The sequence below is a fragment of the Cherax quadricarinatus genome, chromosome 35 (assembly GCF_038502225.1).
Source record: "Cherax quadricarinatus isolate ZL_2023a chromosome 35, ASM3850222v1, whole genome shotgun sequence".
In the NCBI taxonomy this organism is placed as follows: Eukaryota; Metazoa; Arthropoda; class Malacostraca; order Decapoda; family Parastacidae; genus Cherax; species Cherax quadricarinatus.
In genome coordinates, this window is record NC_091326.1 from 33,702,992 (window position 1) to 33,717,055 (window position 14,064).

General features: G+C 40.2%; 1 protein-coding gene across 2 annotated transcripts in view; it reads right to left on the reverse strand.

Moving 5' to 3' along the window:
* LOC128695217 (cell division cycle 7-related protein kinase-like) overlaps window positions 1–10,703 on the reverse strand; it is a 299,888-nt gene extending 289,185 nt beyond the window's left edge. The window contains exon 1 of one of the 2 annotated variants that reach the window (XM_070091499.1): window positions 10,666–10,703. The gene's annotated coding sequence lies outside the window, so the exon portion shown is untranslated. The remainder of the gene's footprint in view (window positions 1–10,665) is intronic. The other variant, XM_070091498.1, reaches the window with a different exon arrangement.
* Window positions 10,704–14,064: the final 3,361 nt, after the last annotated feature.

Genomic DNA, 14,064 nt, shown 5'->3' on the forward strand with positions numbered 1-14,064 from the left:
CAAAATTTCAAGTGTTTTAAAATTATTTCATGTTTTATATATACGTGTACTCTGATAATTATACCGATGAGTACCTGTAACTAAATGAACTTACACATTGTGTTGGTGTGCAGGTACACATTAAAATCACTAAGAGTGTCTTATTAGTCTTGAGGGCACCATATTAATAATAATAATACACAATAAAAATCACTGAGGTGCATTAAATGTTGTATATGTTAACCCTTTGGCTGTTTTGGTTGTATATATACGTCTTACGAGCCACCATTTTTGACGTATATATAGTGGACCCCCGGTTCGCGATATTAATCCGTTCCTGAGAGCTCATTGTAAACCAAAATTATTGGAAAGCAAATCAATTTTCCCCATTAGAAATAATGGAAATCAAATTAATCCGTGCAAGACACCCAAAAGTATGAAAAAAAACTTTTACCACATGAAATATTAAGTTTAATGCAATAGAATAATTACAATAACAACAATAACAATAGATTAATAACAACAGAATAATTGACACTTACCTTTAATGAAGATCTGGTGATGATTGATGGAATGGGAGGAGGGAGAGTGTGGATGGTGTTAGTGTTTAGAAGGGGAATCCCCTTCCATTAGGACTTGAACTGGCAGCCTCACCATGCCTTACCACACTGTGTATGCCACAACGATTCTTAAATCTTTCAAACCAACCTTTGCTGGCCTTAAATTCACTCACATCACCACTAGTTGCAGGCAGTTTCTTTACCAAATCATCATGCACTCCAACACATGCACTCCACTTTCGTACTTTGCAATTATCTCTTTCTTCATTTCAATAGTCATTAGCACCTTTTTTCTCGAAGGGTTGGCACTAGAAGCTTTCTTGGGGCCCATGGTTACTTATTTTGCAGAAGCAAGCACCAAAAACAGTGATAATATGGATAATATGGAATGTACCGAATGTATCCTTAGATGCGCGCACACTGGCTGGCTTGTAAACACTGGCACACACGGGGCAGTTACGTCCACGCGTGGACACGTCTTGTATGAATCGTATCGCATACCGGGTTTTGTAACGGGAACGGAGGCAAATTTTTTGCGATATAATGCATCGGTTACTGGATTTATCGGATACCGATAGCATCGAGAACTGGGGGTCCACTGTATATTCATAAATTCTAGAGGCTTCAAATGAAGCAGGAGAAAGCTGGTAGGCCCACATACAAGAGAATGGGTCTGCGTGGTCAGTGTGCACCATATAAAAAAATCCTACAGCATGCAGTGCACAATGAGAAAAAAAAAAACTCCAACCGCATTTTTTAATTAAAATACCGACTTTGTGGTCAATTTTTGTATAGTATTTATGGTTGTATTCTCGTTTTCTTGGTCTCATTTGACAGAATGGAAAACATAGTATAGAAATAGAGGTGATTTTGATTGGTTTTACTATGAAAAGAACCTTGAAATGGAGCTCAAAGTAGGGGAATGTTTGATTTTTGACGATGTTCAAAAGTAAACATGATGTCATTTTCCAATAAGTGTCCAAGTAGCCATTCTAATATGCAGTCATGAATGGGTTGACATTATTTATACAATTATTACAATATTGCAGTAGTGTGCATAACAGTAAATCTTCTATTTTTTGTTTGAATAAAAATTCAAAATAGAAAGCAAGAGTAATATCAGAGGGGCCTGGAGACGTGACTGATGAACAGAGACAATGTTATTTTAGAGCCAGGAATGTCTGCATTGTTCATTCTGGACCCTATTTTGAAATTGACATATTTTTTAATTTTTGTGAAATTGGCCAAATTGTAAATTTCTAACCATGTTATTGGGTAGTTGAAATCAGTAAATGGGCAGTTTCTCGTACTCAATCGATAGAAAAAATGGAGTTATAAAGAAATAGCTATGAGTTTGGGTGACTGGAACAACGGAATTAGCCAAAAATAGGGCTCTAAGTGGGCGAAATCGCCGATTCGTAAATATCGCCGAGGTCGCTAACTTCGCGAAAGCATAATTCCATCAGTTTTCCATCAAATTTTGTTCTTTTGGTGTCATTACAATTGGGAAAAGATTTTATCATTTCATAAGAAAAAATTATTTATTTTTCTTTAAATTTTGCGCCACTAGGACACACCTCAGGATTAGGAGTTGCGACAGTCAAGGGGTTAATACAGTGGAACCTCGGCTTGCGGGTTTAATCCATTCCATTACCTTGCTCAGATCCCGATTTGCTCGTTTGTCGAGTCAATTTTTCTCATTTAAATTAATTGAAATGGAATTAATCTGTTGCAGTGGAATTCCAGGCACGACAAAATACTTCAATATTTCACTAATATCAACTCAATGGCTTATTTATCTATCATAATTCATCTGATATGACATAATAAACAATATTATCATAGAAACATGATATGTACATTAGAATGTATATATCATTACATATGTGGCTAATGGTAGTGGCAGCAGCACAGCGGCCACTGTTGTTGTTGGGGGTGTATTGGGCCACCACAGCGGCCATTCCTGCTTCTGACTACAGTAGACCGTTATTTAGCACGGTAGTTACGTTCCTGAGAATGTCGTGTTAGGTAAAATCGTGCTAAATGAACTGAAGAACTTCTGGGAAAAATTGGGTTACATTCCTGGGAGCCCCCAGAAAATAAAAGTGAACATGTAATTGTAGTTCATTGTCGTGATATATTACTGCTTAAGATTACAAATGCAATAGAAATAATAGTATTTCTTACCTTAACCCTTTCAGGGTCCAAGGCCAAAATCTGAAGTCACGCACCAGTGTCCAAGAAATTTTGAAAAAAAAAAAAATTATTTTTTCTTACAGAATTAAAGAGCATATTTTTGTGAAGGTAATAAAACAAAAAAAAATTAGAATCTGATCAGTACTTACCGAGATACAGTGCCAAGAAGTTTGTAGAAAATGATGTGGTGGCGGCAACATCGACGAATTCCACATACGCGTATTATATTATTTTGTTGTTTTAGTTGTTTTTTCTTTTCTTTTCCAATTTTTTTCTATTCCTACTAACATTTGGGGCCTGAGAGACCAATACTGTATATAATTTATATATATAAACTCACTGTATTGAACACAATAACCGCACTAAAGTTATTATCATATTATTGTTTACCACTGTTGTTTATTACAATAAACATGCACAAATATTGTATAATACTAATGTTCTATCATATATTTACATATTTACAATCACTGGACATGGTTTTAGAACTGCTGGAGCTTGTGGAACTCCTTGAAACAAGGCACCATGCACAGAGGCACCTTACATTCCTCACACATAAACCGAGTGTCTTTGCGTCTTTGTTGCCGTCGTTTTGTTTGTGCACAGACAATGCATCTCTTCTGAGCAAATTTCTTTTGAGTTGAAGGAAGCTGTATTATGAAATGATCACCTTCTCTTCTCAAACGCTTGGGTATATTGTGATGAATTCGAGGACCATGTTGTATTGCAGGTGTTGTTACCTGGTACTTCATTATGAGTTGTCTGACAACAGACAAACAAAATTCACCATACGGTGGTCTGTTACCAGTCTTTATTTGGTACATATTATATGCATTCAGCATTGAAATGTCCATGAGATGGAAGAAAAGTTTCATGTACCACTTGTAACTCTTACGAACACAGTCAACAAAACCAATCTGCATGTCACACTTGTCAACCAAGCGCATGTTTTGTGTATAATCAATCACTGTCACTGGTTTTCGAATACGTTCATTAGTCACTCGATCAACTTTGCCACTGTCTTGCATTTCATTACGGTGAATGGTTGTCAACAATGTGACATCTCGTTTGTCATGCCACCGTAATGCCATGATGTCATTGGCAGTAAACACCTGCACGTCATCACCACGAACACCTGCGTTGAGCCTGGGCATATGTTTACGATTAGAACGCACTGTGCCACACACATCTGTCTTGTTCACTCGCATGAAATCACTGAGTAATGGGCTTGTGTACCAGTTATCGGTATATAATGTATGGCCCTTACCAAGATAAGGTGCCATCATGTTTCTCACTACGTCACCTGATATACCCAATAACATCTTGGTATCTTTCAATGTTTTACTACCCGTGTATACAACAATATCCAACACCAGGCCACTGTCACAATCACAGAGTACAAACAATTTTATACCAAAGCGGTTCCTCTTGCTCGGTATATACTGCTTGAATGACAGTCTACCTTTGAACAAAATCAAAGACTCGTCAATTACAAGATTCTTGAATGGATAAAAGTATATCCTGAACTTTTGTTTGAGATACATGAAAACATTTCTAATCTTGTATAACCTGTCACTTCTGTCAGGCCTGGTTTTGTCAGAGAAGTGCAACATACGTAACAGTAAGATAAACCTGTTCACTGGTATTATTTCACTGAAGGATGGGGTACAAATTAGCCGATCTGTGGACCAGTATGCTTTTATATTATGCTTATAGACGTGAGGCATAAGCATTATTGTTGCAAAAAGCAAATACATTTCTGCAACAGTCGTCTCTTTCCACCTGTGTAGTCTTGACTGTGGTGATAAGATCGTATTTGCCATGGTGTACTGAAAATACTTATTACTTTCCCTGACAATAGTTTCCATCAATGGCTGGTCAAAGAATAATTCAAAGAATTCCAGTTCATTGGCCGTGGTTCCAAGGGGACAGGTAGGTAGAATTCCACTTTGCGAGTCATCAAAATGGTGAGGGCTGGGAACAAAATTGGGATTTTGCTGCCAATCCCAGATACGGTTTGCTGGTGGATACTGGACATCATAGGCTGGTTGTACGGGTGGTTGTGGCGGGCTGGTGGGTGACGCTCCGCTTTGTCCTTGAACTGACGAGTCAGCAGCGTGGGTTCCCGCGTGGCACAGCGAGTCACGCATGGCGGTGCCACTACCACCACCAGCCCCACTAACACCATCCACTGATGTCTGTGGCCCATCCATGCCAAGTGTAGCCACATCATCCTCACTATCACTACCTAAAACGAGTGTAGGGCCACGGGATGTACTCCGGGATGTACTACGGGATGTACTCCGTCCCCTGGGCATAGCATAGGGTACACTACCCGAGCGCATGCGGCGGCGCACATACCGACGCTTCACTGGTGAATATGTTTCCTCACTATCACTACTCGAATGATCGTCGAGCGCAATAAAATCACAATCCACATCAGAATCATCGTCATTACTGAAGTCAGAGGCCAGGCCACGGGAAAATATTAGTTTTCTCTTACGTTTAGGAACAACCGACCGTGAGTCACGAGTGCCCACACCAGAGGTAGAAGGTCGAGGATCGTCGGGGTTTTCTGCACTATTATCGATATCCTGGTCATTATTTTCGGTCACTAACTCATCAAAGCCGTAGAATTCGTCTTCATTTCCACTTCCATCAGTGTCAGAACTATCAGACAGGAAGAGGAGAGTCCCAATTTTCCGGGGAGTGAGAGCTGACTTGCGACGAGACATGGTGAACAAGGGTGACTGAGCCGGCGTTCCCGCAATGCTATGCAGGCGCCTAGATTTTTTGTTTATGGCGCACACCCACCGCGCAGACCCATTCTCTCATATGTAGGCCTATGAGCGCTTTCGCGCTAAATTTGACGGCGCTAGAATTTTGGCGTAGATCTACGGTTTGGACACTCACCGACCAGCCGTAGATCTACGGGACGGACCCTGAAAGGGTTAAATTGTGGGTAATGGTGTGTGTGAATGATTGTGGAGAGAGTGGATATGGATGGTGTGGCCCTACTGGGCTGAGGTGGATGGTTGTCGACAGAAGTGGATTGTAGAGGTTCTGGTACTGAAGTCGATGGTTATATTGGAGTGTGCATAAATTCTGTAATGGTTCTCTGGGCTGTTTTACCCTGCAATACATTATACAGCTGATGGTAAGGCATCATCAGCTGGTCTAGACCCCGTTTCAAAGCACTGCTTCTAGATTTGTCAGGGTCCTCTTCAGTGAAAAAGTCTGCAACTTTACCAATAATATGGAACTGCTCATGTAACTGCTGCAATGTTAACTGTTTTTCTTCAGGTTCTTCTTCATCTTCTTCTTCTGTTATGTCCCTCCCTTGTATCTGTGCATCGAGCTCTGCCAACATTTCCTCTGGACTCCTGTCTTCATCATCATCATCTTCATTCATATCTTCAAAACCATCACCTGGTAATCTTGTCAGCTGAACAATTTCCTGAACCCGACTCTCAAGCAAGGGGAAACCAGTGAAAGAATTAACCACAGAAGGCCATAACTTTCCCCAGACAGCATTTAATGTTGACTGGGGCACTTCATTCCATACACTTTTAGCATAGCTGATAGCATCTGCAATGTTAAATTTATTCCAGAAGCTTGGTACTGCCAAGTTGGAATCAGAGTCCATTGATGCAACTAATTTTTTCATAGCTTTTTTTGTGTAGTTACACTTGAATTATTTAATAACTCCCCAATCCAGTGGTTGTATTGAAGATGTTGTATTTGGAGGTAAAAATACAACTTTTACATGTGAGGTCACATCCAGCAAAGCTTGTGGATGAGTATGGGAATTATCAAGAATGAAGAGAGCCTTGAATGCAAGGTTCTTGCTGTGCAGGTAAAACTTGACTTCATGAATAAAGTGATGCTTAAACCAGTCAATAAATATTTCCTCTGTCATCCATGCTGACTGGTTTGACCTCCAAATTAGTGGTAAGGTGTTTTTATCTACACCTTTCAAGGCACGAGGATTCTTAGAGCGGTAAATAACCATGGACTTAATCTTGAAATCACCTGATGCATTACTGCAAAGGAGCAAGCTGAAGTGATCCTTTGCTGTCTTGAAGCCAGGTGCACTCTTCTCTTGCTGACTGATATAAGTTCATGTTGACACTTGTCTCATCAGCATTAAACACTTGATGTGGCTCATAGCCATCCTCAGAAATAATTTTCTGCAATTCAGCAGGAAAAAAACTTGCTGCTGTATGATCAGCTGAAGCACTTTCACCAGAAAACTTAATAGTACATGTATATGTATTATGTAACTTATTATGCAACTTAAAGGTGTGGAATCAATCTGTGCTAAATATACACTCTTTTTCAGGCCTTCCTGCCTTATCACACACTGCTTTAAACAACTGTAAGGACTTTTCCCTAATTAAGAGGAAATTAAGTGGTACACCTTTCTTTGCCTTTTGCTCAATCCCCTCAAGCAACAAGTTCTCTGTTTTATTTACTTGTTGGGACCTACATGTCATTCTTTTCATGAGATGACATCTTGGGTTATTCATTTGCCTCGTTCTTTTTAACCCTTTTAGAGTTCAGAGGCCAAATTTCAGTTTGCACACACCAGGGTCCAAGAATTTTCACAAAATAATTTTGTTATTTTTTCTTATGAAATGGTAGAGAATCTTTTTCTAAAGGTAATAAAACAAAAACTATGAAATTTGATGTAAAATTGATGAAATTATGCTCTCGCGAATTTTGATGTGTCAGCGATATTTACGCATCGGCGATTTTGCCGACTTTGAGTCCCATTTTAGGCCAATTACATTATTCCAGTCAACCAAATTCTTAGCTATTTCACTAGTATTACGTACTTCTATTCTATCGACTGAGCACAAGAAATCGCCAAGCCAACTGTTTCAACTACAAAATAAAGTGATCAGAAATTGGAAATTTGGCCAATTTAATGCAAAGTTCAAAATATTCTAATTTCAAAATAGGTTCCAGAATAAACAATGCAGACATTCCTGGCACTAGACTAACATTTCCTCTGTTCATTAGTTACCTTTTCAGGCTTTATAAATGAATTCCATTTTGATTTTTTTATTACGTAACGAATTTTTATTCAAACCAAAAAGTACAAGATTTACTGCTATGCAATACTGTAATAACTGTATAAATAATATCACCACATTTGTGAACGTATATTAAACCCACATTTGTGAACATATATTAGACGTGTGAGATCATTTGTTTACTCTTGAACATCGGCAAAAATTGAACATTTCTGCTATTTTGAGCTCAGTTTCAACCCATTTCCATTACCAAAACCGATCAAAATCATCTCTATTTCTGTAATATATCTTCCATTCTATAAAATGAGACCAAGAAATTGCAAATACAACTATAAAAAACATACAAAACAACACTGAAAAGTCGATGTTTTGATCGAAAATTATGGTCTCAGTTTTTTTTTCTCATTATGTACTGTGTGCTGCAGGATATGTTTTATGTGGTGCACACATACCATATAGATGTATTCTCTCATACCTAGGCCCAAATTTACCACTCACAGCTTATCAGAGTGAGCTGAGCTCATGGAGTAGATTTACGGTTTGGACCCTCATCGTATAGCCGTAGATCTATGGCTATACGATGAAAGGGTTAATTGTATGAACCAACGCTTCATTAAGGCCATAGGGCCTCACTATATCCACCACACGTGATCCACTCTTAAGCTTGTCTAATATCTCAATTTTCTTCGCAATTCCTAGACTTGAATGCTTAAACCTTTTCTTGTCACTTTCAGCAACATTTGTAGTATGCTTACTGCGTGCCACGATTGCTTGGCAGATTTAACAAATGGCAATGAAAATAAGAAAATATGTATGTAAATAAACACAGGTAGGTTCGTCCTGCACGCATATGAACCAAACTGGAGGCTGGGAGCGTCGTGGGGGTGGGTGTGGGTGGTGGGGGGGTGGCAGTAGGCTTTCCCCATTGACTCAATGGTACAACCCACCACGGGCGACCGGGTGACTGCACGCTCAAAATTTTTTCCCCTCCCATGAATTGTGTTAAATTGATCATACGACATGTTACATAAAAATGTGTTGCAATTCTTCAATCGTGCTATACTCAAATCATGCCAAATAAACTCGTGCTAAATGACAGTCTAAATGATGGCAATAAAATCGGATATCGATGCGTCTTTGCATAAAAATATTGGCTCGGCCAACAATGAAAAACTCTGTTAGGGACATTCGTCCCAAACGCGTCCACCTGTCTGTCTGGTCTGAGCAGCTAAGTTGCCCTGCCTTCAGCTAGTGTGCCATTGTTTACAAGCCAGGGCAGACAGTTCCACACTTACACATATTAGATACATTTTGTATTATTCCATTGTTTTTAGTACTTGTAACTGCTAAATAAGCCACAATGGGCCCAAAGAAAGCTTCTTGTGCCAACCCTATGATAAAAAGGGTGAGAAATACTCTCGAAATACTATCATACCACAGTCAACTGCTGCTGCACCACCATCAGCTGCTACTGTACCACAGTCAGCTGCTGCCACACCACCGTCAGCTGCTACTGCTGACGGTGGTGTGGCATACCACTACTACCACCATAACCACTACTGCCATAACCACTACTACTACCATAACCACTACTACCATAACCACTGCTACCATAACCACTACTACTACTACCATAACCACTATTACCATAACCACTACTACCATAACCACTACTACCATAACCACTACTACCATAACCACTACTACCACCATAACCACTACTACTTCCATAACAATCAATACTACTACCATAACAATCACTACTACTACCATAACAATCACAGATAGGAGCCTCAGACTCACCATAACCACTACTACCATAACCACTACCATAACCACTACTACTTCCATAACAATCACTACTACCATAACAATCACTACTACTACCATAACAATCACAGATAGGAGCCATAACAATCACTACTACTACCATAACAATCACTACTACTACCATAAAAATCACTACTGCCATAACAATCACTACTACTACCATAACAATCACAGATAGGAGCCTCAGACTCACCATAACAATCACTACTACTACCATAACAATCACTACTACCATAACAATCACAACTACTACCATAACAACCACTACTACTACCATAACAACCACTACTACTACCATAAAAATCACTACTACCATAACCACTACTACTACCATAACAATCACAGATAGGAGCGTCAAACTCACCATAACAATCACTACTACTACCATAACAATCACTACTACCATAACAATCACTACTACTACCATAACAACCACTACTACTACCATAACCACTACTACCATAACCACTACTACTTCCATAACAATCACTACTACTACCATAACAATCACAGATAGGAGCCTCAGACTCACCATAACAATCACTACTACTACCATAGCAACCACTACTACTACCATAACAACCACTACTACTACCATAGCAACCACTACTACTACCATAACAACCACTACTACTACCATAACAATCACAGATAGGAGCCTCAAACTCACCATAACAACCACTACTACTACCATAACAATCACTACTACTACCATAACAATCACTACTACTACCATAACCACTACTACCATAACCACTTCTACCATAACCACTACTACTTCCATAACAATCACTACTACTACCATAACAATCACTACTACTACCATAACAATCACTACTACTACCATAACCACTACTACCATAACCACTTCTACCATAACCACTACTACTTCCATAACAATCACTACTACTACCATAGCAACCACTACTACCATAACAACCACTACTACTACCATAACAATCACAGATAGGAGCCTCAAACTCACCATAACAACCACTACTACTACCATAACAACCACTACTACTACCATAACAACCACAAATACGAGCCTCAGAACTCACCATAACAACCTCCAGCAACAACAACAATAATAACACTGAACAACAACAACAACAACAACTTCTCTTGTTTTCTCTTCGCGCCAAACACGTACGAACACACACACACACACACATGCAATATTTTTCTTCTTATATTTCAGCCATCCTACCTACAAGTTATTATTACACTACCAAAGTTATTACAATATGATTCTTAACAAAAGTGTATTTGTAACAACAGATGTATATTTCTTTAATTCTCTTGTGTGGTACAACTGTTATTGTTACATTATAGTCAGTTTCGGACGCTCCTAAAGCCAGAGATCGTAAGTATAAACATTCAAATTTAAATTAAAATGTCTAAATTTTATTTTGAAAGCATTATACACTATGTGCATATACAATGTGAAGGGCGCTTATAATTCACGACATCTTCGGTAACTTAGACTACCAATAAACCTACTTAATACTTATCTGATCTTAACTTTACATAGATGTGTCGTTCTTTTATTTATTTATTTATTTATAAATTTTAGCATACATACAGAGGTACAAAAAAATACAAATAAGAGCAGCATGCCAAAGCCACTTATACTATGCATAGCATTACGGGCTGGCTTAAAATTAACTTAAGATTAACTAAGCAATGATGAAATCAGTGATAAGACATTATTGTAAACAGATAACTATAAAATACAAATGAGTATTACAAAGACAGGTCATATGGTTGCATGCATTGCTGTTCATTCAGGTAGTGTATTTGTTGTAAGTATAGCACAGCTTAGTGACGTTACATAAACTCTACATGTGCTTCAGTGGCTGAGTGATACAAGGAAGGTATCCCTGTATTTTACAACCCCAGTCTCCTCTACCTCAATGCACGTGATTGGAATAGTGCAGAGTGTGGCATTAGTTAAAATAAGGTTAGCCACCGAGGATAACCCTGGGCAGGGAGGGTTAACCACCGAGGATAACCCAGGGTAGGGAGGGTTAACCACCGAGGATAACCCAGGGTAGGGAGGGTTAACCACCCAGGATAACCCAGGGTAGGGAGGGTTAACCACCGAGGATAACCTGGGGTAGGGAGGGTTAACCACCCAGGATAACCCAGGGTAGGGAGGGTTAACCACCGAGGATAACCCAGGGTAGGGAGGGTTAACCACCCAGGATAACCCAGGGTAGGGAGGGTTAGCCACCCAGGATAACCCAGGGTAGGGAGGGTTAGCCACCCAGGATGTTGAGAAATGGTTTACCAGCTAAGGTTAAAGATTAAATATAGGGTAAACTTAGCTTGGTAAGACAGCTCATCACCTGCACAGCCGCCCCTGCAGGCGAGGTCTTGAGAAGCTGTCGTATCCACTTCACAATGGGCTGTAAAGTAAATACATTAATAATGTATTACCCCTAGGGGGTGTTATATCAGCAAATTTCATTCACTGATGGCTGACGGCACTTATTTGTGTGGACTCAAAGGTCCACTTATCACCAGGGTTTTTGATAAGTCAGTAACTTGTAACTTATACTCAACTGCGCAGTCAATAGTAATACATCACGAGTTAGAACACTTACCTGGGTATATGTATCTGACCCGTAGTTACGCCCGGATATCCGTTGAGTTGATTGAAGAATAGTGTTCCTTGAAGAATGTCGCAGTACACTCTGTTGGATCACAACACTCGTTGTTACACTGTTCATCAATAATTGTTTACACCATAATGTCACTAAAGAAGCTGATCACACTTCTATGTAACTGTTTATTGAGATTCTTTTGTGCAAAACGCGTGGAAAATTGTTCTTTGTTGGTTATCCCGGCACGTCACTGTCTCTCTCACAGTAGAGTCAAAAGTAATGTGACCTCACAACGCCCCATGCCGTCACTGCCCCCAGCACATAAAGGAAAAGCTGACCTAGTACTTTTTGCTTCCTTGCCAAACTTCCTCCATGAAGCAAAGCAGAATGTTTGATTCTTGCTGTCTTAAGCATAGACGACAATGTACACTATCTTTACCATGGTAATAAAGTGGGAGCAGGATTTTCCTTAATTGTCCTGTTAAGGTAAGAGATGGACTGTCTTTTATTAAACTACACTTTGCAACACTGGACTCTTGCAAGGAGCAGCAATCGTTTGACCACGTCACATACTTTTACTGCATCTGTGATCAATTACTCACTGTAGCAGTAAACAAGATGCTTGCCCCTTCTGAGAGGGCTGGGCCCCTCAGGGCTGAAAGGGGCTGAAGGGGGCTGATACCCCCTCCTGGAGAAAATTTCTCCACACCACTCAACTTCCTCCTTGATCCCACTCAATATCCTCCTTGATCCCACTCAACTTCCTCCTTGATCCCACTCAACTTCCTCCTTGATCCCACTCAACTTCCTCCTTCATCCCACTCAACTTCCTCCTTCATCCCACTCAACTTCCTCCTTGATCCCACTCAGCTTCCTCCTTGATCCTGTGGAAAATTTTATATGGAGTTACCTGTATGTACCTCAACATTATATGCATACAAGTAATCTCATTGGGAGATAACAACCATATTGTTTACTGTAGTCACCCCGTGTAGACATGTGAGAAAACTTAACCACCCCTGGTCCCTGCAGGTGGTTCTTTCGACCTCACAATCTTCTCCATATCTATCCGAGACCAGTATGAATTGGATAGCACCCACAAGTACGGCGTTACTAATTAATTGTGGACTGTATAGATTATCTGGGAGTGATCATGTCAGAGGATCTCACCTTCAAGGACCATAACATTATATCAATCGCATCTGCTAGAAAAATGACAGGATGGATAATGAGAACCTTCAAAACTAGGGATGCAAAGCCCATGATGACACTCTTCAGGTCGCTTGTTCTATCTAGGCTGGAATATTGCTGCACACTAACAGCACCTTTCAAGGCAGGTGAAATTGCTGACCTAGAAAATGTACAGAGAACCTTCATGGCGCGCATAACGGAGATAAAACACCTCAATTACTGGGAGTGCTTGAAGTTCCTGAACCTGTATTCCCTGGAATGCAGGCAGGAGAGATACATGATTACATACACCTGGAAAATCCTAGAGGGACTAGTACCGTACTTGCACACGAAAATCACTCACAACGAAAGCAAAAGACTTGGCAGACGATGCAACATCCTGCCAATGAAAAGCAGGGGTGTCACTAGCACGTTAGGAGACCATACAATAAGTGTCAGGGGCCCAAGACTGTTCAACTGCCTCCCAGCATACATAAGAGGGATTACCAATAGACCCCTGGCAGTCTTCAAGCTGGCACTGGACAAGCACCTAAAGTCGGTACCTGACCAGCCGGGCTGTGGCTCGTACGTTGGATTGCGTGCAGCCAGCAGTAACAGCCTGGTTGATCAGGCTCTGATCCACCAGGAGGCCTGGTCACAGACCAGGCCACAAGAGCGTTG